The 25,611-nt window shown below is 38.4% G+C and overlaps 1 long non-coding RNA gene across 1 annotated transcript in view; it reads right to left on the minus strand.

Moving 5' to 3' along the window:
- The window catches only part of LOC138153013 (uncharacterized), a 665,929-nt gene extending 640,851 nt beyond the window's left edge, over nucleotides 1–25,078 (minus strand). Inside the window, exon 1 of the long non-coding RNA XR_011166271.1 lies at nucleotides 25,009–25,078. This is a non-coding gene — a long non-coding RNA (uncharacterized lncRNA). The remainder of the gene's footprint in view (nucleotides 1–25,008) is intronic.
- Between the last annotated feature and the right edge of the window lie 533 nt (nucleotides 25,079–25,611).

Consider the following 25,611-nt stretch of genomic DNA (forward strand, 5'->3'; position numbering starts at 1 on the left):
CTCTTATCTTCTTCCACAATACTACTCCATCTACCATATACTCTTTGATCTAGTGACACTGATTTTCTTGATGTTCCTTACACAAGATATTCCGTCTCCTAAACCCTCATATTTTCAACAGCTATTCATGGTGCCTAGAATTCTCACCCTCCTCATCTCTACCTCTCAGATTCCCTGGCATCCTTCACATTCCAACTAAAATCCCATCTTTTACAGGAAGCCTTTCTTGATCCCCTTTAATGTTAGTGCCTTCCCTATGTTGATTATGTCCAATTTTTGGTGTTTTTTGTAGGTTATCTCTTCCATTAGACTGAGAATTTCTTGAGAGGAGGTACTAAGCCTAGCACATAGTAGGTACTTAATAAATGCTTGTTGACAATTTGTGAGATTACCCACTTCAATAAGAGGAACAGAGGAGAAATTCAGTACTAGAGTGATTAATAAATATTCATGAGTAAAAATTCTGCCTCCAAAGAAATTTTATTTTGCTTTTTTTTTTGGAGGGCAATTAGGGTTAAGTGACTTGCCCAAAGTCACATGACTAGTAAGTGTGTCAAGTGTCTAAGACTGGATTTGAACTCAGGTCCTCCTGACTCCAGGGCCGGTGCTCTATTCACTGTGCAATCTAGTCACCCCCGAAGAAATTCTACCAGTTCATAGGTTTAAGCTTATCTGATCTATTTATTGTAATATGCAAAGACAGTTGGGATTAGTTTGCTCTCAATTAAAGCAAACAGTTCCCTTTGCTGTAGTATAAAACCCATATCCCCCTAACATATATGAACTATCCAGAACCATTTGACTGAGATTCACCTACATGCAGTATCACTTCCACAGGCCAGGTCAATGTGATCTAACACCTGTTGGGTAATAAATGTTAATAATTATAATAGTAATTCAACAAGGGGTGGCCAGGTAGCACAGCAAGTAAGAGCACTGGCCCCAGTGTCAGGATGACCTGGGATCAAATCTGGGCTCAAACACTTAGCATCCACCCAGAAACACCTGTTTGTGTAACCTTGAGCAAGTTGCTTAACCCCAATTGCTTAGGGGTGGCCAGGTGGCTCAGCAAGGAAGAGCACCGGCCCCCAGTGTCAGGATGACCTGGGAATTGAATCCAGGCTCAGATACTTAGCACCACACCCAGAAATAACTGGCCATGTAACCTTGAGCAAGTTACTTAACCCCAATTGCTTTAAAAAAAAAACATAGTAATTCAACAAGCATTTATTAAGCACCCACTATATATCAGGTACCATTCTAAGTAATAAAAAGATTTACAACATCAGTGTCACTCACTCTAAGGTTTATAAAGCATTTCATATATCTTATCTAAAGCTGGTGTTCCTCTCAGCTGGGAGAGTGCTCTCTATACAATAAGTGCCTAGCAAATGTTTATTCGATTTATTTGAATTGTTCAATCTGAGAAGTTAGAATGATCTTCATACAACTTCATTACCAAGTTCTGTGGAGCTAATAGTACTAGGGAAATTGGTTATAGAGGCTACCAACAACTATTTAAAACCCAAACACTGCTTTCTTTTATTGAACTCTGACAAACATGACGATGTTTTTAATGCTGTGATTCTGTTTAAAAAAATACAAAAACAAAACAAAAACAACTCATGTACTTTTTTATAAAGCATACATTTTGGACCCCAAATGACTATGTTTGACAACATCCTTTCAAGTAGGTCTGCATTTTGTTTAGGTGAATGTAACTTAACTGACAGGTTACCATTTTGCTTGGGGTGAAGACAGGGAGAGGTTGAGTAATTTTTGCAGAGAAATCCAACTATACCAGCTTAGAAAGCTTATGGAATCTTTCTGGTTTCTACTTCTTTACAAGCTCTGACAGAATGGCATAGCTTCCAGGAGAATGACTTCTTAATGAGTTTCCCAGAATCCCTAAAATGGTATAAGAAGACAACAGCATTTTAAGGGGTCACCTACAGCCTGCAAAAAAGAATAAAATTACTTTGAAAATATATTCTTTATTACTAGGAGGTACATTGAGTACCAAAGACAAAGTCATTTGGATAGTAAGAATAATGGGCTGTGAGTAAACAGTATTTGATTTTGGGGGAAGGTTGTATGGAATGGTACTCCATAAAACCTAGATTCATGTATTTAGAGCTGGAAGGAAACTTCAAAGCCATATAATCTAAACCCCTCATTTTACAGATGAGAATATTGAGGCCAAGACAGGCTAAATGACTGGCCAAAGGTCATGCAGCTACTGTAGCAGAACAAGGATTCAAACTCAAGAACTTTGACTCCAAATCCAGTATGCTGCCTCCATAATTCATAAACTCTTTCTCTGTACTAAATAAAGCCCCTCAGAAAATCTATGGTTTTACAAAGCCTCCTATTAATTATATCATTCATTCTAGTTTAGTGTTTGAGAACTTCTGAGAATTGTATTTCTTAGATTACCCAGGAGGATTCAGAGCATGAATAATCACAGGATCATCTCCTCTTTTAAACGAGGAAACACGAATCTCAAATGCCAAATTAAAGCACTTGAATATACAGTTTAAAAAGAGATTGATTTAATTTAAGGCAAACTCTGACTGGAGACACATAGAAAGTCAGAGAGGACTTCAAAGCAGGCAATGCAAGTGGACAGATGGGCAGAATTCAGCTCATTGTTTTTCTGTGGTTTCTTTTTTCATTCCTATCTTTTTAAAAGTTTTAAGTAAGGGCTTAGGGCTGTTTTTTAAGAGGAAAAATTGGCTCAAAAGTAGGATATTTGCATGTAGTAGGATCTTCGCATATCCTGTACTTGAAGTTGTCTGTGTTGTGAAATGTGAATACAAACTTGAGAATTTAAAACAAATCACCAGTTACTGAAGACTTCATTGAAAATATATTCATTCCAAGCTGAATTATCATCTATGGTGACGTCCTTCTTTCTAAAACCCCCCCCAAAAAAGTTGAAAAAATGGTAATAAAAACCACATGCTTGCCTTCATTTCACCACCACACTTGGCAGAGTAAACACTGCCTGGCAATCTGTCAGCTGAGTCTGTAAGAATAAGGGCAGCATTGCCCTGTAGTTAAATCTAATGCTTTCTTTCTGAGAACAAATCAGTGGGTGACTTTTCTTCTTATCAGTTTTCTCAGTAATGTTTGGAAAGGGCTTCTGTGGATGAGAATAAAATGTCCTCATGTACTGAGCTGCTGAAATGGTGAGCACAATCAATTGTTTGGTGGCAGAATATGTCTGCAGGCAAAGCCTGCAAGTGCCCTATGACTAAAACAGCCATTTTTAGCTGTCTCACTGATGTGAGCCACATGGGGTTTCAGAGCTTGGTTTCTTGCTCCCTCTGCCTCAAAGTTTTTAATTAGGTCACCTCAATGTGCATATCTCTGCCACTATGTGGAAACATATAGCAAGAATTCAAATGTATGGGGTTGGTAAATTGGGCTTTAACTACTTAAAATCCAAACATTGCTTTCCCTTGTTTGATTCTGAAAAATTTCAGGATATTAATATCATAATTATGTTTAGAAATAATAATAATTTAACTTCTGAAAAATAAAAATTGAAGAGCAAATGATTGCTTTGGAGTCCATTCTAGGCTGATGTTTCGTCTAGACGAGTGCATTATAACCGAAAAGTCATAACTGTCACCTCCCCATTCATATAATCACAAGCTGGAAGGGGCCTTAGCAATCATCTAAGCTACAGAAATAAGTAAGAAAGTTAGACATCTTATATTGGCTCTAAAGAAGAGTCCAATTCTTCCTCCTTAAACCCTCACTGAGAGACTATGTGATACATGGATTCAAATCCTGCTTCTGATATATACCATCAGTGGGACCATGGGAAGGTCCCTTCATTTCTCTGTACTTCAAGCAGCTTCCTAAGATCTACATCTGTAAAATCTCACACTGAAGAAATCACAGACCTGGATTAATTCATTTAAATACATTACTTGGGCTGAATAAGTCCTGAGCCCTTCTGGGATGATGAACCAACTCAATTTAAAACCTTCTTTCAGTGTGAGTGTGTGTGAGTGTGTGTGTGTGTGTGTGTGTGTGTGTGTGTGTGAAAGACACAGAGACACAGACAGAAACAGAAAGACAAACGAAGAAAGAGTTTGTGTTTGTGTTGACTTCAGACTTTCTATTGGTTCTCATAGAAAAATAAAGAAGTAGAGATCTTGAAGATCAAAGCCAAAAGATTCACCGTCTCATATTACATTCTGCTAATGAAGCTACAATTGCTGGACAAAACACAGAATTTAAAGACAATTGTGTCTCCTATGGGTCTCTGTTCATTTTCTCATTCCCTTTCAGTTAATCAAGTTGTACTCTTTACTGTTGTGACTTCATATGTTTAGGCTGACAAGTTCAACTTTGGTCAAATGGTTTGAACTTCCAGGCTTATGCTATATCAGGGATATCAAGTCCAACATATTTAAAACCATGACATTTTCAGACATTTGTTATAAAAATGCAGCTTTTTATGAAATCATTTGAGCACACACCCAACCCTAAGTATGGAAAAGATGCCACCTTTTAAGGTAAACAGTCTAAGGTACTAATCAGTAACTTTCTTATTAATTCATATTATCAGTCACATCTTATTTTAACCTTTCTCCCCTAAGACTGAATTGGAAAGCTTCCTTTGAACTCTATTAGAAATAATCTTTACTTCTTCCCTCCACACACTCCACGATCCAAACAAACTTGTTATTCTTCACACAAGATACTCTAGCTCCATGCCTTTGCATAAGCTGTCTCCCATAACTGAAAAAACACCATGGTCTCCCACTGCATCCTGGGCCATCTCCAGTTGTCCTGATCCATATCTGGCCACTGAATCCATATGGCTTTGGAGGAGAAAGTGAGGCTGGTGACCTTGCACAGCCCTCCCTCACTTAAATCCAATTCATTTGTATGTCATGCCATCATGGTCCTGTCACGGTCTTCTTCAAGAATGAAGGACAAACAACACCGATTCACATTCCTAGAATGAACTCCATCTTTACCCACCTCCTTGTTTCCTTCTACACTCAGTTCAGATGTGAGTTTCAATGAGCTAAGGCATCAATTGCTAGTGCCTCTATTTCACAAAATAGAAAAGTATTTATTTTGCACATATCTTATATATGCATATATATGCACATATATTTATATTTAAAATTACATTTTTAGTAGTATTAGCAGAACCTGGAATACAGTAGGCACTATATAAATGCTTATTTGCTTATTTATAGTAATAAAATTAAAAAATATTTACTTCAAAAGGTATAATCACAAACATATTCCCCAATACAATTCTTCTTTCCTCTTGTACCACTTCAGTCTCTGGAGAAAGGAAGGAGATTAGGTTCACAGTTTGGTTCTATAAAAGTAGGAAATCAGTTGAAGGATATAGTCAAACATACACCCATAAGCATACACAATTTCTGTGTTCCTATAGGGCACATTCCCAGTTCCAAATTGTAATGGGAATGTAAATTTAAAGATCTTCCCTGCCCCTAGGCTAAAGTGCACCTGGAGCCTGGGGTGGGAGGCTTGTTTTTCAGTAGATACTTCTTGATTGGCCAGTGAGTCAATAAGGTTGTTACATTCTCTGAGCCATGAGAAGGGTATATAAACCCTGATTTGAGGCTTTGTTTTGGGGCTCACTTTGAGAAGTGTTCTGTGATTTGATCAGATGAAACTCTGGAAAGCCATTGTCCAGAGCCCCCTGGCTTTGAAACCCAGATGTTGTTTGGTATCAATGTAATGGTTGGACAGTTTGGAAATCTGTCTACTTGATCTGTTTTTGTCTTGATAATTCTGTCTGTATACTTTGAAGTTCGGGGTGCTGACCTTTTTCCCCTGAACTAGGTAAACGATATATGTTTGACTGATTAAAATAAGCTTGTTAACCCATTTTGAGTTGCTTTCCTTTATCAAAGCAGATCTAAGAACCTGTGTTGGCAGACACCCTGGGGATGCTGGGGTGCTTGCTGCTACACAAATCCAACTACCACCATGCCTTCTTCAAGTTTCCTGTATTGAGAAGCCAGCTTCACTGGATGGATGGCTATGAAATGCCACAGGAAATCTTGTGGGCCCAAGGTTGCTGCCATGGCTCAGACTCCTAGGTCCAGATAGAGATCACCACCACCACCTACAACTCAGGATAAATGACACAGAACAGCCCCTAAAACCACCAGGTCCATTTCTTAGAGCCAGTATAAAGAGGGAGCAGGGAAAGGAGTCCTTTCCCTCTCACTGGTTCAGCTTGTGACACTGGCATTGTAGGTGAACTGTTATCTTCACCCGTTAGACTCAGTAGGAAGGGGTACACAGGCAGGAAAGAGCCCCAGTCAAAAAAAGAGAATGACTACTTCAATCAAGACGCATTACGGTTATGCAGCCAATCAAAGGAGGCTAAACACCCCCCCCCACACACACACACACACACACTCATAAGGAACTCAGTGCCTCCATCTTAGGAGATCCAGGCCTAAGCAAGCCCTCTTAGGGGCTCCTTGATGTTAAGCAACCTAGGCATGCTGTAAAGGCTAACCCAGGCTTGCCTATAACACTCGAACTTCAGGTCAACATAGCAACAAAAGACTTTATAGATGCTTTATAGCTACCAGAAACTTGAAGCATTCCCTCCCTCATAGGCCCATTTCATATACTCATAGTATTAAAATTAACTGTAAGCCTAACTTTAGTTTTCTCTTCTAGTTCCTTGATCAGTTAGGTGTATGACTCCCTGTAATGTAATGCCAAACAAAGGCAACTTCCCAAGGTTCAAAATACCAGCATAGGTGCTCTCCATTTTATTCAGTGACCAACCAAGAACAGAGAAGATCAAAACATGGCATCATTCAAAATACAGCATTTACTAAACCTGATTAAATAATCTCCGAGTACTACCCCACCCCAGGACCTTCCAATCATTCAATCAATTACAAAGTCCTTGTTCTAAATACTACTCCACCCCTAGGCTGTACCTTCATTTAGTCCACCACAAAGCCCCCCTTCTCAAATGGAGATTAGTTTCCAAACATAAGTAAAGTACATTCATTTGCTCAACCACAGAACACAAAAAGGTCAAAAGTTCCTCACCCCTGGATCACAATTGAATCTACCCCAGAGTTACATCAAGTTTAAGCACAGCACTTAATACCCAAATGGAGGTCTTTTCTTCATCTTGACAGGAGGCAAGTTCTCAGCAATCTTAGTTCCTGGGGAGACTAGGCTTAGCAAGGCCACAAGATACATTGCCAGTCTCTTCATCAATTCATCCTCTGTCTTCAGAACAGTCCTAGAACCCCTGAAAACATTAGCAAAACCCTCTCCCAGGATTTCTGTACACATACAACAAGAAAATCCTTCTTCAGGGCTTCTGAACCAACAGAAAGGTTCCCAGACCCCTGCAACAACAGCACTGTCCTTCACCACTGGACAGTATTCACTTTGTCTGCAGGACAGTCTCCAGACCCCTGCAACAACAGCACTGTCCTTCACCAGTGGACAGCATTCACTCTCTGTCTGCAGGACAGTCTCAGGGCTTCTCGACCAAAAGCCAGGTTCCAGGACTTCTTCAACAGGACTGTCTTTCACCAGTGGACAAATCTGGCAAAACAACATCAAAACAGACAGACAAAGTACCAGCAAAACAGCCATGTCTCCTCAGTCCTTGGCAACTCAGGGGGCAGGTCTCAAAAGTCCAGGGCAATTCAAGGTGGCCTCCAGCAATTCTATCAGTCTCTCTCTCTGCCTCCACGAGGTGCTGCTTCCAAAAAGTTCTTCTGCCTCTCTCTTGTCTCTCCAAATCTACGTCACCAGCTCCTCCCAGTTCAGGACTCTCTTTTCACATCAACAAGTCCATCCCACAGGTGGGATTAACAAGCTCTGGGTTTTAACACAATCAATTTGAAAAACCAAGCCAATACAGGGGAATCTTTAATTGCCATTACTACCACACTCCCTTATATCCTCTTCCCTACACAGTCAGATGAGGAAGTAAGAAATCATAGCAATGTCTAGACTTATCTATACTCTTACGATTAAATTCCTCTAATCATTTTTTTTACCTGTTGTATCTTTTTTGGGGAAAAAGAAATAAAATTGTCCTATTCTGCTCTTTTTTCATTGACTAATAGCTAGTTAATATAATAATCCAGTGCTTCAAGTACATATAATTTCTATGGTATGGTCATTCCCTCAAACAGCACTGATGACACACCAGACCATTTATAACTTAGTCAATGGTCTTCAAGAATTGTTATCACCAAAAATTCATCACAGTGGAGACAAACTCAAGATCATAGATCGAGGACTAGAAGAGACACAAGTAGCCATCTAGACTTTTCCATCTGACTCTCACCTGAAACCTTTCATATATATTGTATCCCTCATTTGAATGTAAACTCCCTGAGAATTGGAACTGTCTTACATTTCTCTCCCCAGAGCTTAAGCTCTTGATACATGCTTCATTCATTCATAGTTCAACTCTCTTATTTTATAAATGATGAAACTGATGTTCAGAGAGCTTGTTCTGTACAGTACTGCAAAGGAGCCATAAGCATCTGTGCAGAGAATCAGGTCCTCTACCTCCAAAGCCAATACTCCCCACCGAGAAATGAAAGAGGGAGAGGGAGAGAGAAATGATTCTTTGTACTCTTCATTTGCCTTCTGTAATTGAGGCACACACACCTCTTCCATCATTAATATCTGCTAATAACTGTTAAAGAACCAGATTTAATTACACTGAAGATTTAAGGCAACAAAATATGAAGGATCTTTATACAACAGTTACCAGATAGACTTTCTGAAGAAGATAAATTCCATAAAACCCCATCTCCTATTACCAATCAACAGGAAAAACATATTAAGTTATACTATTTAACTCCTAGAGAAGGTAAGCTACATTTATCTAGGCTAGACCTCAAACTAAAATCATACTATCCATCATTGAGCTTATACTCAAAGCCCTAATAATTTGATAGAACCTCACTATGTTCAGTTGAAATAGCCTTTTCAAACTCATGGTTACCTCCACAACACAATAAGTTAGGAGCAAGGAGAAACAAGTTTGTTCCTAACTAATGAGGGGACTGTTTTGGTGAAGGGAAGGCTTAAGTGGGATTAAAATAGAAGCCCAGCTTACTTGACATTTAAACATGACACTTCCTAATGCTTGTTGCTACTAGTAACCTGCATTTTTTTTTAACTAATTCTGGATGAAGTAAACTGCTTTAGCCAAAGAAGTTCTTCCGAACCAATTTCTAAAGTCAGCTGTATCCATATCAGAACAAAATACTTTTAAAAGGTTTTAAAAGAGATTCAAAGTGGTTTCATGGCACAGGTATTATTAGACGCTCCACTTCTGCTCTGTTGTGCATCTCAGCTGAATAATTGTTCTCACTTTGTAATAACAATAATATTAATGTCTTGAATTTCTTCCAAGAAGCTCCAAGTGCTTGTTCATATCATATCTTACTATTCTCATATCATCTCTGAAAGAAGAATAAAGGTAAATATCAGTAAAGTGGGGAAGGTGGGAAGGAGTTCCTCCCCTTATAATCTCTAAGCACCATCTATTCCATTTTTTTATCCTCTCATTGTGGACTATTTTTTCTCAATACCACTGGAAATTTACCAGTGGTTATATGGTACAAATGGAAGTGATCCCCCTGGAACTTAGCACCTGCATCCTTCAATATCAAGATAAATAAGAAGTTCATTCCTTTCTACTTTCCTATAAGGTGAAGAGAGCCTCTTTCCTCCCCACTCTTTATCCTGTTTTAAGTCACTACCAATATGCTTTTGCTTCATCCCACCAGGATTGTTTTCCTCTAAATTAGTCCCTTTCCATTTGTAATAGGGGAAGAGGGAGCAGAGCAGCCTTGAAAATAAGTATTGGCCAAGTGCCCAGGGTCTAATAAAGGAAGCAGAGGAAATGGTTATAAGAGTAATGTTGACAAATATGAGCAGAAACGATAAATGTTGTGGGTCAAATACAGATCTTGGGGGCCTAATGGTTTTTAAAGCTATTTGCAAAAGTAGGTTAATAGATTAATAGTCCAGCAAGGTGTTAAGTTTTCATTTTGAATGAAGAATCTCCTTTCCCCTCATTTTGAATACCTGGCTTTCTTTTTGGAGTTGGCAACTTAAGACAGTCACCCACACAGCCTCTAGTCACAGAGCTAGAACATGACAAATAGCACAAAGGGTAAAGTCTTCTCTCTCCCCAGACCCAGGTCTCTAGGATTTACCTTCTTCTCAATAGTTCATCTTCAACATCCAGAGGATGAGGAAGAAAGGGAAGGCAAGGAAGACCCTAAATCACTGATAAAAGAATCTTTTTGAATTAGTCAACAAGCACTTTTTCATATTTTTTTGTTCTGAGCTTAACAGACAACAAACAAAATTAGGATTTCCATATAGATAAATAAACTATAGATATAGATATATACACAATTATATACATATATATTTTATACATGTATATGTATATTATGTACAACTTGCTTTTCTTTTAAAGTATATAATATATGCAACCTGTAACTTTCAAAGCTATTCTGCTTATCTGTGGTTCTTTCTGGTCTTCCTTTTGTTTTCCTCTGCATATTTTTTTTAATTTTTCAAGGACCTTCTTTCATTTCTTTTCTTTTTTTAGCTACATATCCCTATTCCCCTTCCATCCTTCCTGCCCATGGGCAAAAAAAAATAAAAATTATTAAGTGCTTACTGCACGTCAGCCACTGTACTAAGTGCTTGGGGATACAAAGGCAAAAACCCAATCCCTTGATAAGCTTTCATTCTAATGGGGGAGGCAGCATTTAAATAACTAGGTACACAGAAGATATTCAAAGAGTAGATGAAAGGTAATCAGAGGAAAGACTGAACTAGTAGCTTAGGGAAGTAGAAAAGAAGAACATCAAACTTGACCAGACTCTGCAGGAAGCAAAAGAAACCCCGGGGCAGAGAAGGAAGAACAACGTCCGAGGCACTCAGACACTTGATAGAAAGACTTGGAGATTGGAGATTGAATGCAATGTTTGAGGAATGGCAAAAGGTAGGCCCCATGCAGGAACAAGCTGTGATACATTTTTTAAGTTATTTGTTTGACACACAGAACTTTCCCCATAGAAATAATGTTTATATAATTGTTGTTTCCCCAAGACAACATATAAATGTCTCCTTAACCCATAATGTATAAGAAATATAACATTAATAATACTATAGTACCTAACTGCCAAGTATAACAACTTTTCTATGGAGAAACTTACTTAATAGTTCAAAATTAGGATGCCAGAAACATACCTATCTCCTCAGCCCTACAGCCCAGGCAGGGAGGGTAGGTATTCCCCCAGGGGCAATTTTTGTCGGGGAGAGCTGTGGAGAAAAGCAACAAGACAAGGATTGGAGCTTCATGAGCTGATAAATTATAGTGAAAGGCCAGAAGTGAGGTTCACAGTTGTAATTTCTTTCCCTTCCACCCCCTAGATTCTCCACTTTCTTTCATACTTTTGCCCTCACATATACCTTCCAGATCACTGTGCTCAGTTGGCACTGAGATAAGGTGAGAAAGGTATGAGAGTAAATGGAGATGGGATGTTCTCAAGCTTTGAACATGGTCTATAATGATGAAGGAAAGAAGTGGGAAGGAGGGGAGTTCCACCATCCCACTGGGTTAAGGCAGTTATTCTCATAAAAGAGACATCTGTAATGGGGGAACTTCATTCATTTGGAAGTTGAATCTTCTATGAAATCAAGTACAATTGTACTTTAGTTCATGGGATCATCAATTTAGAGCTGAAGGCGGCCTCAGAAGTTATCAAGTCCAATCTTTCCCTTTATAGATCAGGAAATTGATGTTAAGTTACTTGCCCAAGGTCACATAAGTAGCAAATTACAGGATTGGAATTTAAACCTGTAGCCTTTCACACCAAATTCAAGGTCTTTCTACTTTGTCTCTTTTGCTTTCATGTGTGATTTATTCTTAGGTTGTCGTATCAGACTGCTTCTTCCAAAGTTATAGAGAAGATGTCTTGAGAAGATCTGTACACCGGGGGAAAATATAGTTCCTCTTTCTAACGTGTAAAACTGATCACAAAACATTAGATTTAGAAGCAAATAAAATTTTGTCTATTTGTACTTTACTTTGAAGGCTCATTAAGTGCAACAAGAAAGTAGTTGTACTCATGGGTCAGTTCTTCAAACTCTGGGCTTTTCTATAACATGGAGAACACCTCACTCTTGGTGGACTACAACATGTTAAGTCTCATATGTCTGTAGGTAAAGAATTGGCCAGTATTCCATGCTTTGCGCTTTTGACCCTAAGGGGTTAAAAGTGGAAAACGTCAGCTCCTTCAATGCACACTTTGTTGTGTTCTGCCAGAGATAAAGTCAAAAAGAATTGCTTGTAAAGGCAGAAATGCCATCATTTTTGCACTTGCCCTGACCCCAGCATCTAAAAATACAAAATGTTGGAATTTCTAGAGCAGGTGACATTTTTTTTTTCCGTGAAAAGCTCATGGATGTCTAATTGTTTAAAGGCTAAACGTAGTCAGGAAAAACAGGACAGAAATAGAGAGGTATCTCTCCAAGTGACCCAGGCCAAACAAAACTGACCACATAATTCATTCAAATGACTTTTTGTCTCTGCATTTTTCCTCCAAGTTTAAAAAGAAACCGTTCTCTTTAGCATAATGGATAACAGTGTCATGTTGGCTACCTCCTGTCTATGAGCAGGGTTAATTTTAGCCCAATCCTCTCGGTTGAACACACAGAGGAATTTATATTACTCCTCAACCTTTGCCAAAAGCCCAAGATAGCCTTTAAGTCTCAGAGAAAGTATCTGCTGTTTGAAGAGATTCAACTGGGTTTCGTTAGTTTAGGGCAATGAGTTAAAGTGGGTGGGAAGGGGGCTTAAAACTTCAAGAAGACAGCATCTGAAACTTAACACCCAAGTCCTCCTAAGTTGGTCATTTCCTTTTACATTTTAACTTTTCTTTTCTCCTGAGATATGCACTCTTCTTCTGGTTCAAAATACATCTTTCAAAATTAAAAAAAAAAAAACTTGCTTTGGGTTCTCCTATGAAGCAAATTGATTATTGTTCAAATGTGTGTTTTTAATTGACTTCCTCTCTCTCAGCTAGGAAATTAACTTTCAGACCTTCCTTATTTGATCAGTTAAATAGGGTATCTGACACTTTCCCAGACAACATGATTTAATGAGATTCTAAATACCCAGGACTCCAATTGACATGGACTCAACATACTAGCGTTACTTTTAAAGCCATCACAATGACACTGCAACCCAATTCTAGCTGCTGAGTGCATTGATTAAAATTGTTATCCAGCATGTATCAAAAGAGGCAGGCATTGTCTCATTTCTCTTCTCCAGTTAGTTGCAAGGCTCCCTTGAAGATTCAATGACCTTTCTCCACTTAGCATTGCACAGAGGCAAGTATCTGGACCCTGGCCTGAGAAAGCATTTATCTCACTCAATCCCATATCAGTTTGAGAGGGGAGGAGGGAGTTGTTGAAATTGTAATGTAATATTTTGAATAAGTAGGTATCATTTGTCCTGCTGATATTCTTGCAATAACTGAGCTTTAATATTTCCAGCCCAGACTGGGGGTGTGTTATATAACTATTGGGCTCCTGCCAAAGGGCCACCTGGGCACCCTGGTTGATGACCAAACATATGAAAGCTTCCTCATCCACTCCCAAAGAATACTTCTATGAATAGGATAATTTATGTTGAAGCACAAGGTTTTCTTAACTTGAGGTGATGTTTACATATTTTCTACTTGTTTACGTAGTTGCAATCTTTTTTTTTTTTTGCTTTTTGGAGGGCAATTGGGGTTAAGTAACTTGCCCAAGGTTACACGGCTAGTATTTTTGTGGGGGTGTTAAGTGTCTGAGGCCAGAACTGAACTCGGGTCCTCCTGACTCCAGGGCTGACGCTCTACTCACTGCGCCATCTAGCCGCCCAAAAGTTGCAATCTTTACCTGGTAGAAAACCACCCTGTGAAGGAACAGATCTCCTGGTTAAAAGCAGAACCTGCAAAATATATCTGCAATAATAATTGTTAGCATTTCATAGTGCTTTAAGGCTGGAAGAGTGCTTTATATGTTATCCCATTTGGTCCTCACGACAGTCCTGATCATAGATGCTCAGCATCATAGAATCATACATTTTGACCTGGAAGGGGCCTAAGAGGACACCCAATCCAAGTGGGGTCATCACATAGTTGTAAGTCTATCTGAGACAGGACCTGAACCCATGTCTCCCTAATTCCAGATCTCCTACTTTATACACTTCCCACACTATGCTGCCTTAATTGCCAGAAGGAATTGGACATTCAAATACCATTCAAAAACTCTGGTTCTCAGGAGGCTCTGCTGCCTGAAACTATGTTTTCTTCTTTTCTAGGAAGGGGGCCAATCCTTTCTTCTGAGATGTTCCACATTGCCCTTGGAATTATTCTAACTCTACCACCCTGGCTTGCTCTCTATGACCACATCCACCTCTACCTACACCAGTCACAGGGATCAGGATTCCATATTGTTGTGGGTTTTTTTTTAATAGAGGAAGGGAGAAAAATTACATATCAATTAACCAAAAGTCACAAAATATACACACTTAGTCTACTTCTGTCCAAACTATGCACTCTGATAAAAGTGAGACATCTGCCAAGCAATCGGCCTTCTTGAGATTTAAGTTATGAATGTTACATTCACATATCCAGAGGAAGACAACCAAGCTTGTCAGAGGCCTATAGAGCTCATGCTATAGGAAAATTGGTGGAAAGAATTAGAGATAAATACCTTAGAGAAGATAAAAATACACAGTCAGGGAGGAAAGGGGGAAGGTGGCAGGAAGGATAGCTGTCTTCAAATATTTGAGTGTAATATAGAAGAGGGATTATACATGTTCTTCTTGGCCCCAAGGAGGTAGATTTAACCCTGTATCAGGGTTGGGGAAAATCCTAGCAATTAGAGCAATCCAAAAGGGGAATAAGCCTCCTCATGAAGTCACAATTCACCTTCACAGGAGGTCTTCAAGCAGACTAAATGGTTTCTCGTGGAAATGTCATAGAAAGGTTTCTGTTCCAGTACAGGTTGAATTAGATAGACTTCAAGGTCTTATTTAGCTCTGACATCCTGCTATTCAAGTTGTGGTGAACTGAATCATTGGCATCCCACCTTTAAAGTTTCTAATTAGTCTTCAGTCAATTTTTTCATTCATCTTTTCCCTTCCCTTCTTTTTCTTTCTCATTCTTCTTACAAAAAAACAACCAAACAAAAAAAACTTTCTTCAATCCTGTTTTTTTCCTTAGCTTTCTTCTGCTTTTCCCTCTCTCTTCTGTATAACTTTCATCTATGACAACGTTTATTCTGTTTAGTTTTTGAATGGTTTATCTCATTTCTTGGAAAGAGATGGTCAGTAAGGGGAGAGGAACAGGAGGAAATGGAGCTGTGTGTGTGTGTGTGTGTGTGTGTGTATAACAAAGATGGAACCAAATGAAAATCACAGGATCTGTCATTTTATTGCATCCATAATTTTCCTCTGACCAAGGATAACAGCTCAAAACTTTTTCCTCCCTCTGATTCTCACTGTACTGACATACTGCAGGTGCCATAGTTTGGTTTTAACAATGAAAAAAGTCCATTTCTTTTCTAGTTCAGCAGCAAAGACATCACAAAATACAGAGTTATCATGAGCTAATTACAGTCCTTGAAAATTACCTTTGTGCTTAGAAAATATGCATTTTTTTCTTTGCTAGTGATGAAGAAGTTGGCAGTTTAAATAAAAAAAATACTATTTAAAGTAACAGAGTACAGTTATATAACCTTTTCACATAAATCACACAATAAGTCTTTGTGCTTGGTAAAAAGAACTGCAGCACTTGTTAAGATTTATTTATATAATAATCTATGCAAAGGTTTTTTTTTTCTTTTATAAAAGTAGGGGCTTTATTTCATTTTTTAACCTTTGGATGTAACAGACTAGAGGGCAAAAACATACCCAAATCACCAATTTTTACAGCATATGATAAAGAACTAATGAAAAAGATTGTCTCAATGTCAATACTCATTCTCTTTATCATATGTGCATAGATATAAAAGTTGGCAATATGATATTCTGTACTCTAATAAATATCTAAAAAGCACAAACCCCAAATCCATTTTCAGTTCAGGGAATCTGTGTAAGACATGATAACAGAGTTTTCTGTTTCATTGTAAGAAATATTGCTTCTTCAGCTATATTCAAGTGAGGTAGCAAGTGACATGCAAAGTTTGGGGACTAATACTTTCTCCATGAATTATTAGTGGACATATTCCATCAAACCTTGTTCTGGAATCTAAGTTTGAAACCTACAAGTCATAATTTTTCACATATAGAATTGTCCCTATCACTTAGAGCTCAACAATGTATGATGCCATACTACCAAATTAAGGACAGAGGTCAGCCCTAAGGGGTTACAGGAACTGATTTAGGTCCTAATACAAGTCTGTCTAGTCTTAGCTTTGTTCAGACTGCTCTGGTTAGGCCTTTGTACACAATAGAATGAATGCCCTTTTCATAGAGCTAAAGTCAGTGAAGAAATTGCATTGACCAAATACTTTCATCCTGACTCTTGCTGAGTAATGGTGAGTCCAAAGACAGGGGAGCCTACAAGTGCTTTGTGTTCCCTTATCTTTAGCTGAGATTCTGACCAAACTTTCTGAAGCTACCATCTCCATGGAAAATTCTGGGCTTCTTTCCAAAACTAAGCAGTAGGAGGTGGCTCTCTTAATCAGTTGCTGTGTTCTGTCTTTATGTAAACAGGTTCAGCCAGCAGCCAGAGTTTCTGTGACCAATCCCAGCCCACTGTACCCTCAGGTGGCATGAGGGACTTGAACCAGAGCCACACGGATGAAAACTTAGAGCTTTGCCAGCACAAGGTTATGCCAGCAGAACTGGACACCCAGGTGGGAACTTAAATCATAGGGACCCTAACCCCTAGCCCTGAAAGGAGTAATAGGAAATGGGGGAAATTCATCCAAAAGAGGAGAAAACTCCCTCTCTTAAAGGTGTGACTCATAACCTGGCAATCACAGGTAAAAATATAAAACAAGCAAGAAAAAAATGTAACTACTCAGCCATCTGATTGACATGTAATTGCAGAGGGGTGTGTATACACGTGTGTGTGTTTTCTAAGACAATGACAGAATAATAAGGGACAGAGATAGATCTCTAAGTACATGTGGGATGAAGTGAGATTTAGGTCAGAATTTGATTAATTGGGGAAACATTCTCCCTGCCAAGAAATCAACAAAAGGCTATCAATCCTCAAGATCAAATTCATAAGTCCACTGGAAGCATCTGCCAGGGAGGGGAAGCATCTGCCAGAGAGAGGGGTGGGGAGGGATAAAAATAGTATGACTTCAAACTGAAGAAACTTCACTGCTGCTAGGGTTCCTACTTATTTCTTTAGATCGTAGCTTTGAAGTTGGAAGAGAAAACAAGAGTCCAGTCCCATCATTTTAAAGGTTAGGAAATTGAGGCCCAGAGAGGTTAAGGGATTTGTTAAATGTCACAGAGTTCAAAAGGTTCTGAAACAGAATTCAAACTCAGGTCTTCCTAACTCCATGTCCATCATTCTATTCACAATGATGTCTAACTAGCTCTATTCCATGATATGTAATACAGGAAGATGAGTGGCTCAAAGTCATATCCAGCTATGCAGAGCAGACCATATGGAGTAAATGCTAAATTAACAGATCAATGGGAAACATGTTTCTCACTCTTGCATATAAAGATGAAAGAATCAAATTAGAGAAATGACAATCTTCAGGTCTATCCTGACCCTTTATAATATCTCACATTTATATGCCCATTTGTGGTACTTTTGTACTCACAAACACACTGTGAAGTAGGTGTGCAAATATTATTACTCTCATCTTACATCTGGGGAAACTGAGGCTCATAAGTGACATCAGTGACCACACAGCTAATGTACCCCTCTGCCCTGAGTAAAAATGTAAGCTTCTTGGGGGCAAGGACTAATGACACAGTGCCTGATACATAGTAGGTGTTAATAAATACTTGCTAAGCTGAATCAGATAACTTGACATCACTCTTTTAGAGTAGATGAAAGAGAATGAAATAGAAAGCTCATTTCCTAAGCTCAGGATAATTTCAGTAGATGTAGTGTTTACTGATGGTATATTCTATTTGGATTTTGGAACAATATATTTCAGGAAGTAAAACTATTAGTCCAAAAATTGTCTAGTTCCAGCTGCCATTAGAGTTGTAAGTAAGTTTAAAGCAGGCACCTAAGAAAAACAAAAATAAACAAGTCATTCCCTCCTGATCCCCCTGGATATCATACTAATAAAAATTAAAACCGAGTAGACAATAACCAAGAACCTTTATCAAATGTGTTCTTGCTCCAGACTGATGGAGAACATACCGATCTGTAATAATCATGGTAATGACACTAATCAAGAATTCCAGGCCCAGTTTTTGGTAGTAATGGCTTCTTCCTAGAACATATTTTAACATGATAACACATTGATTCAAATGCACTATGCCAAAGGCAGCTGGCTTATAGGTCAAGCCAGATTTGGATGGCTTAGAATAACTTTTCCTCTTTCACTACTAGATTTGAATGTAAACTACATGTGTAAAGCCCTTATGCCAGGCTCATTTTCAAAGCACATGAAACGACTATTGCATTTCCACTAAGATTCTTGGTTTGGGGTTTTTTGTTTTTTAGTTTGTTTGTTTGTTTTTTTATTTCAAGAACATCACACTACACCCATGGGAGCTGAGCCTTTCAGGTGTTAAAGAGGATTTGTTATAAGAAAGTGATTATAATAGGATTTAATATAATTGAAAGTCAAGGTACAGTAGCTATACAGTGTATCAGAGACAGTGTAAAAATTTGCATGTGGGGAAGGGGGTTGGAGTGCTTTTTTGCTAAGCAAACAATTCAAGTACAGCCAAAAGAAAATATTCAGCTTGCCGCAGGGTCTCCAAAGCTGGTCAACCTGGTTGGCCTGCCCTCTAACAATGGACATCTTAACCCCTGTGCACTGCAGTTGCTTCAGCTCTAAGCAGGAACTAATAATAAGTGGCAGTCTTCCTACCTCAAAGGAATATTTTGAAAATAAATCAAATAAGAAGCTTAACTCTCTTAAAGATTGATAGGATATAACTGTAGGCCCACTCCAACTGTAGAGCAGAAAATGGCCTCTTCTTCCACATGGCCTTTTTTATATCCTCTAATAATGATAATATAATAACCATGACTATATTATAAGTAATACTAAATATTATTTAAATTCAATATAAAATTTTAACAAAAATACTGGCTGCAGGACCCAGGGGTTTGGATACTATACTCACTTCTCTCTCCCTAAAGAATTATGGGCCTAAGGCACAGCTAGGTAGCACAGTGAATAGAGCACCAGCCCTGGAGTCAGAAGGACCTGAGTTTAAATCTGGCCTCAGACACTTAACACTTACTAGCCGTGTGACCTTGGGCAAGGCCTTTAACCCCAATTGCCCAGCTCTCCCCCCTCCAAAAAAAATAAGTATGGGCCTACACATGGTTTATACTGAGGTCAGCCTTTGAGGACCCTGGTCTTTAGTAGGGGGTTAGGCTCACTTTTCTAACCCTCTTTGACTCATAATAACCCCACTCAAGTGTCTTGAGGAAAAATTGCTTGAGACAGATTTTTGGCTCATTTGGGTCTCTCCAAAGGGAGCAGTTAAAAACACACTCAATTAAAAATGGCAAACCAGGTATGGGACAGATACTTATTTCCTAGACACCAAAGAAATTCTAAAAGACTTACAAAATGCATTTACAAAAAAATATTTAAGACAGGATTGTATAACTTCATGTGTATAATTATACTTGAGAACTTGCTACTTAAACCTTATCAAAATAGAAAGCAAGTTTGTATGAATCATAAATAGACATTTGACATTTCATTTTGACTTTGTACCATCCAGACAATTCCTGGTAAATGTCTTTTGGTCAAATGGGCCAGCCTTGGGAAGTAGCTGCTGGGGACTCCTCTCCTTGCTTCCAGTCAGCTCTGACCAGAAGGACTAAGGACCTCTAGATCTCATGAATTCACAAAGTTGGTATAGATTGTGGTATAGATACTCATTCACCTAAAATTAGGGGAAAAACAAACAAACACAAAAGAGGCGGCCCAAAACTCAGGCTTAGACTTATCACAGCAGGACATTGCTTTGGATACTATATGCTCATTGACACTTGGCAACCAGGTAAGGGTAAGGTAAGCCTTCACTGTTGTTCTTCATAGAATACATGTCTAAACAATTCTGACACAATTAGCAGCCCAAAGAGAAGGGAGTACTGAAAGTGGGGTCACTCTCTTTTAAATAGTCTCTGTTATTAGTTCTTCCTACTCAGAGTCCAATAAGGAGATTGCCTCATGATCTTAGTGTTCCAAATCTTTCAGTGCTAAGTCATAGATGGCCAGAAGCAGCCAGGAAGAACAACTTTGCACATGCCCAGAAGAGGATCCAGTTACCCTCTTATCCCCATTTACAGATGAGGCAACAGAGTTAAGTGAGGGCAAAAGAATTCCAAGAGTTAAGTGAGGACAAAAAAATCATAGCTCTAGAGTAGGAACAGATTTCATTTGGTAGCACTACAGTACTACAGAAGTAAATTTACAGATTTAATGTTATGCTAATTAAAATACTAAAAGGATAATTTACAGATCTAGATAAAGTAATAATAGCAATCACTGGGGGGCTGGGGAGGGGCAGAATATAGAATAGCACTGCAGATCTCACATCATTAAATCATCAAACCCATTTGGTATTGGTTTAAGAAAAAAAAAAGGAAAAGTAGGTCAAAATAGACAAGAGATAATCAGAAATAATGAAATTCAATAACCCAGTGTTCAATAAACCTAAAAGCATAAATTACCCAAGAAACAACTCCTTGTTTGATGAGAACTTTTGGGGAAACTAGAAAACAGCTTTGGCAGAAATCGGGCTTAAACCAATATCTTACAACATACTCCTCAATAAGTTCAAAATGATACATGAGCTAATTGTTAAAGATCATACCACAAAAACTTAGAAGAGAAACAGAATTTATACCTTGCATAGCTACAAGCAGGAAATAAATTCTTAGTTAAATAAGGAATAGAGGTAATTATAAAAGATAAGACAGATAATTTTGACTATATATAAATAAAAAGTATTTGCACAGACAAGATTAATGCATCTAAGAAAATAAGAGAAGCCGTTGATTGGGTTGGGGAGAGGGGGTGAATTCTTGGTATCAAATATTTGTGATAAGAGCTTAGTATCCAAGCTATATAGACAACTAGCAGAAAGAAACAGCCATACCCCAAGAGATAAGTGGTCAAAAGATGAACAATTCTCAAAAGAATTGCTAACAATTATGAACCAAATAAAAGCTTGAAATTACTAAGAAGAAGAAAAATGCATGTCTGTGATAGTAATGGCAATTAAAGATTCCCCTGTATTGGCTTGGTTTTCAAATTGATTGTATTAAAACCCAGAGTTTGCTAATCCCACCTGTGGGATGGGCTTGTTGATGTGAAAAGAAAGTCCTGAAGTGGGAGGAGCTGGTGACGGAGATTTGGAGAGACACTGGAGAGAGGTGGAAGATCTTTTTTGGAAGCAGCACCTCGTGGAGAGAGGGAGAGACTAAGAGGATTGCTGGTGGCCGCTTTGAATTGCCCTGGACTTTTGAGACCTGCCCCCTGAGCTGCAAAGGACTGAGGAGACATGGCTGTTTTGCTGGTACTTTGTCTGTCTGTTTTGATGTTATTTTGCCAGATTTGTCCACTGGTGAAAGACTGTCTTGTTGAAGAAGTCCTGGAACCTGGCATTTGGTTAAGAAGGCCTGAGACTTTCCTGCAGACAGAGAGTGAATACTGTCCACTGGTGAGGGACAGTACTGTTGTTGCAGGGGTCTGGAGACTGTCCTGCAGACAGAATGAATACTGTCCACTGGTGAGGGACAGTACTGTTGTTGCAGGGGTCTGGGAGCCTTTCTGTTGGTTCAGAAGCCCTGAAGAAGGATTTTCTTGTTGTATGTTTACAGAAATCCTGGGAGAGGGCTTTGCTAATGTGTTCAGGGGTTCTAGGACTGTTCTACAGACAGAGGATAAATTCATGAAGGGACTGGCAATGTATCTTATGGCCTTGCTAAGCCTTGTCTCTCCAGGAACTAAGATTGCTGAGAACTTGCCTCCTGTCAAGATGAAGAAAAGACCTCCATTTGGGTATTAAGTGCTGTGTTTAAACTTGATGTAACTCTGGGGTAGATTCAATTGTGATCCAGGGGTGGGGAACTTTTGACCTTTTTGTGTTCTATGGTTGAGCAAATGAATGTATTTTACTTATGTTTGGAAACTAATCTCCATTTGAGAAGAGGGGCTTTGTGGTGGACTTAATTAAGGTATAGCCTAGGGGTGGAGAAGTATTTGGAACAGAGACTTTGTAATTAATTGAATGATTGGAAAGTCCTGGGGTGGGGTAGGCCTTGGAGATTATTTAATCACACTTAGTAAATGCTGTATTTTGAATGATGTCATGTTTTGATCTTCTCTGTTCTGGGTTTGTTACTGAATAAAATAGAGAGCACCTATGCTGGTATTTTGAACCTGGGAAGTTGCCTTTCCTTGGTATTACATTACAATGTCAAAACAACCCTGAGGTTTGATCTCATAGCCAGTCCATTATCAATAATGACAAAGGGTGGAAATAATCCCTGTTACAAGGGTAGTATGAAAAGACAACTACACTGATGTACTGCTGGTAGAAATACAAATTCCTACACACATTCTGGAAAGCAGTTTGGATTTATGCAAATAAGGTGACTAAAATGTCTATTACCTTTGACCAGAAATTCCATTGCTAGACATGCAAACCCCAAGGAGGTCATTAACATAAAGAAAGTACTCATATACCCCAAAATATTCATTGAAACACTTCTTATACTAGCAAACACTTCTTATACTAGCAAAGAACTGAAACAAAGTAAATTCCCATCAATTCAGGACTAGATAAATTATGTACATGAATATAATGGAATACCATTGTACTAAGAGAAAAGACAAACAATAAATAGAGAAGCATAGAAGGATATATATGAACTGATACAAAATGAAGCAAACAGAGCCCCCAAAACAGTATACACAATGACTATATCAATATAAATAAAACAAACAACCACCACAAAACAATTGAAGATGAGTGCTTTAAAATTATAAAGAAAAGTTTGGCCCTAAAAAGACTTAACTGAACTGATGGAAAGTGAAGTGAGCAGAACCAGAACATTGTACACAGTAACAGCAATATTGTACAATGATCAGCTGTGAACAACTTAGCTGTTCTCAGCAATATAAAAACCATGACAATTCAAAAGGCTTCATGATGAAAAATGCTCTCCACATCCAGAGAAAAAACTGATGGAATCTGAATACAGATTGAAGCATACTATCTTTCACTTTGTTTTTTTATGTTTTTCTTTCTTTTATTCTATGTCTTATCATAACATGACTATCATGGAAATATATTTTGTAGAATTGCATATGCATGATATATATATCAAATTGCTTACCATCTCAGGGAAGGTGGCAGGGAGAGAGGAAAAAAGAATATTAGGAATTCAAATTTTTTAAATAAAATAAAAATTGTTTATAGATGTAATGGGGGAGGGAAATAAAACATTATTTTAAAAAATTAATTTTGCCCCCCAAAAAAGATATGAGAAGATACTAGTTGTCCTCCGATCTCCCTCTCCTTCTCAAGTACAAAGGTTAGGAGGTGACTCCACAGGTATGAAATATAGCAGGACATTAGATGTTTCGATGTATTGAGAGGTTTTGTTCGTTCTTACTTTTTTTTCTTTTCTTTTTCATTTAACAGTATGACTAGAGGTTAGGAAATCATAGAATCACAGGATATCTGAATTGCAAGGGATGTCAGAGGTAACCTAGTCCATATAGTAATATCTAAACAGGAATTTACTTTACAGCATTTTAGACAAATGGTCTGCTTGAAGATGTCCGGTGATTCACTACTTGCTGAGGCAATGAAATCCACTTTTGGACTTCACTAATTTTGGGGAAGCTTTTTCCTTATATTGAGCCAAAATCAGCTTCTCTAGATTTGCTTCGAAGTCTTGGCTAACATTCTAGCAAGTGCAATCTTGAGCAAGTACCTTTATCCTGCTAAACCTGTCTCTTCATCTATGAAATTAATGGGTAGGACTAGATGCAATGGATAAAATTTCAGGCCTGGTGTCAACAAGACCTGAGTTCAAATCCAGTCTCAGACACTTGCTAGCCTTATAACACTGGACTGGTCACTTAACTTCTGTTTACTTCAATTTCCTTATCTGTAAAATGGAGATAATAATAGCATTTACCTCCCAAGGCTATTGGGAGGATCAAATGAGATAACCGTAAAGAGTTCAGCATAGTACCTTACACAGAGTTAGCACTAAATAAATGTTAATATAGTTCAGTCATGTCCAATTCCTCATGATCCCACTTGGAGATTTTTTGGCAGAGATATTAGAGTGGTTTGCCATTTCCTTCTCCAGCTCATTTTACAGATGAGGAAACTGAGGCAAACAGGGTTACACTGACTCACCCAACTAGTAAGTGTCTGAGGTCAGATTTGAACTCAGGTGCTCCTGACTGAAGGCCCAGCGCTCTATCCACTATGAAACTTAGTTGCCCACATAAATATTAGCTATTGTCATCATCATCGTCACCATTAAATGATGTCCAAGGTCCCTTCCAGATCTAATACTCTATAAGTCACTTAACCTTTTCAAGACTCATTTTCATCTGTCAAATGATAAGGTTGCATTGGATGAGGCCTATTCCAGCTCTAACATTCTGAAATTCTTCCCTCTTTCACCATACTGCATTTTTTATTCTTCTTTCAATTGACTTCTCAGAAAGTCTGGGATACATACAAATTCATTTATAAAGAATTACCTTGGTAGTTGCATTTTGGTTGATTTGTCCTTACTCTCGCCTGTGATTCTGTAGACTGACAGGGCAGGACCTGAAATGCAAGACCATATTTGTCCTGGGCAAACAGTTGGATAGCATTCTTTCCAATCATTAACTCTGTTTCTTTCCTTAGTGCTATGGTGTCCAATAACAACAGTTGGAGTAAAGAAGTATGAGTGCAGGGCATGACCAGGAACTTAGCATGGGTGCTGTTACCACCAGTGTTATTGATGTATGGATTGCATTTCTCAAGCATAAAAGTGATTTGCCAAATGACACATGATATAAAATGACATACATAGACTTGTGAGCCATTTCTTCAGCAATACTATTTCCCCCCAACAAGTTCATCTCTTTTGCTTCTCAAATATTCCTTTTCCTGAAAATTTCAAGATTACTTCATGTTAAATAAGAATAAAGAGCTTCCTTTTGCCTTCATTGGTGCTAACTTGCCCAACAAATAACTATTTTCATTTCCTGTTACCTCTAGTATTGTGTGCCTTTGAGGCAGTTGGTGATATGGTAGATAGAATTCTGTGCCTGGGACAATGAAGACAAGCTCAAATCCAGCCTCAGACATTGATT

Source organism: Petaurus breviceps, unplaced genomic scaffold, assembly GCF_028583685.1.
Source record: "Petaurus breviceps papuanus isolate PSGF00001 unplaced genomic scaffold, PetGlider_PUasm1.0 90977, whole genome shotgun sequence".
NCBI classification, from domain to species: Eukaryota; Metazoa; Chordata; class Mammalia; order Diprotodontia; family Petauridae; genus Petaurus; species Petaurus breviceps.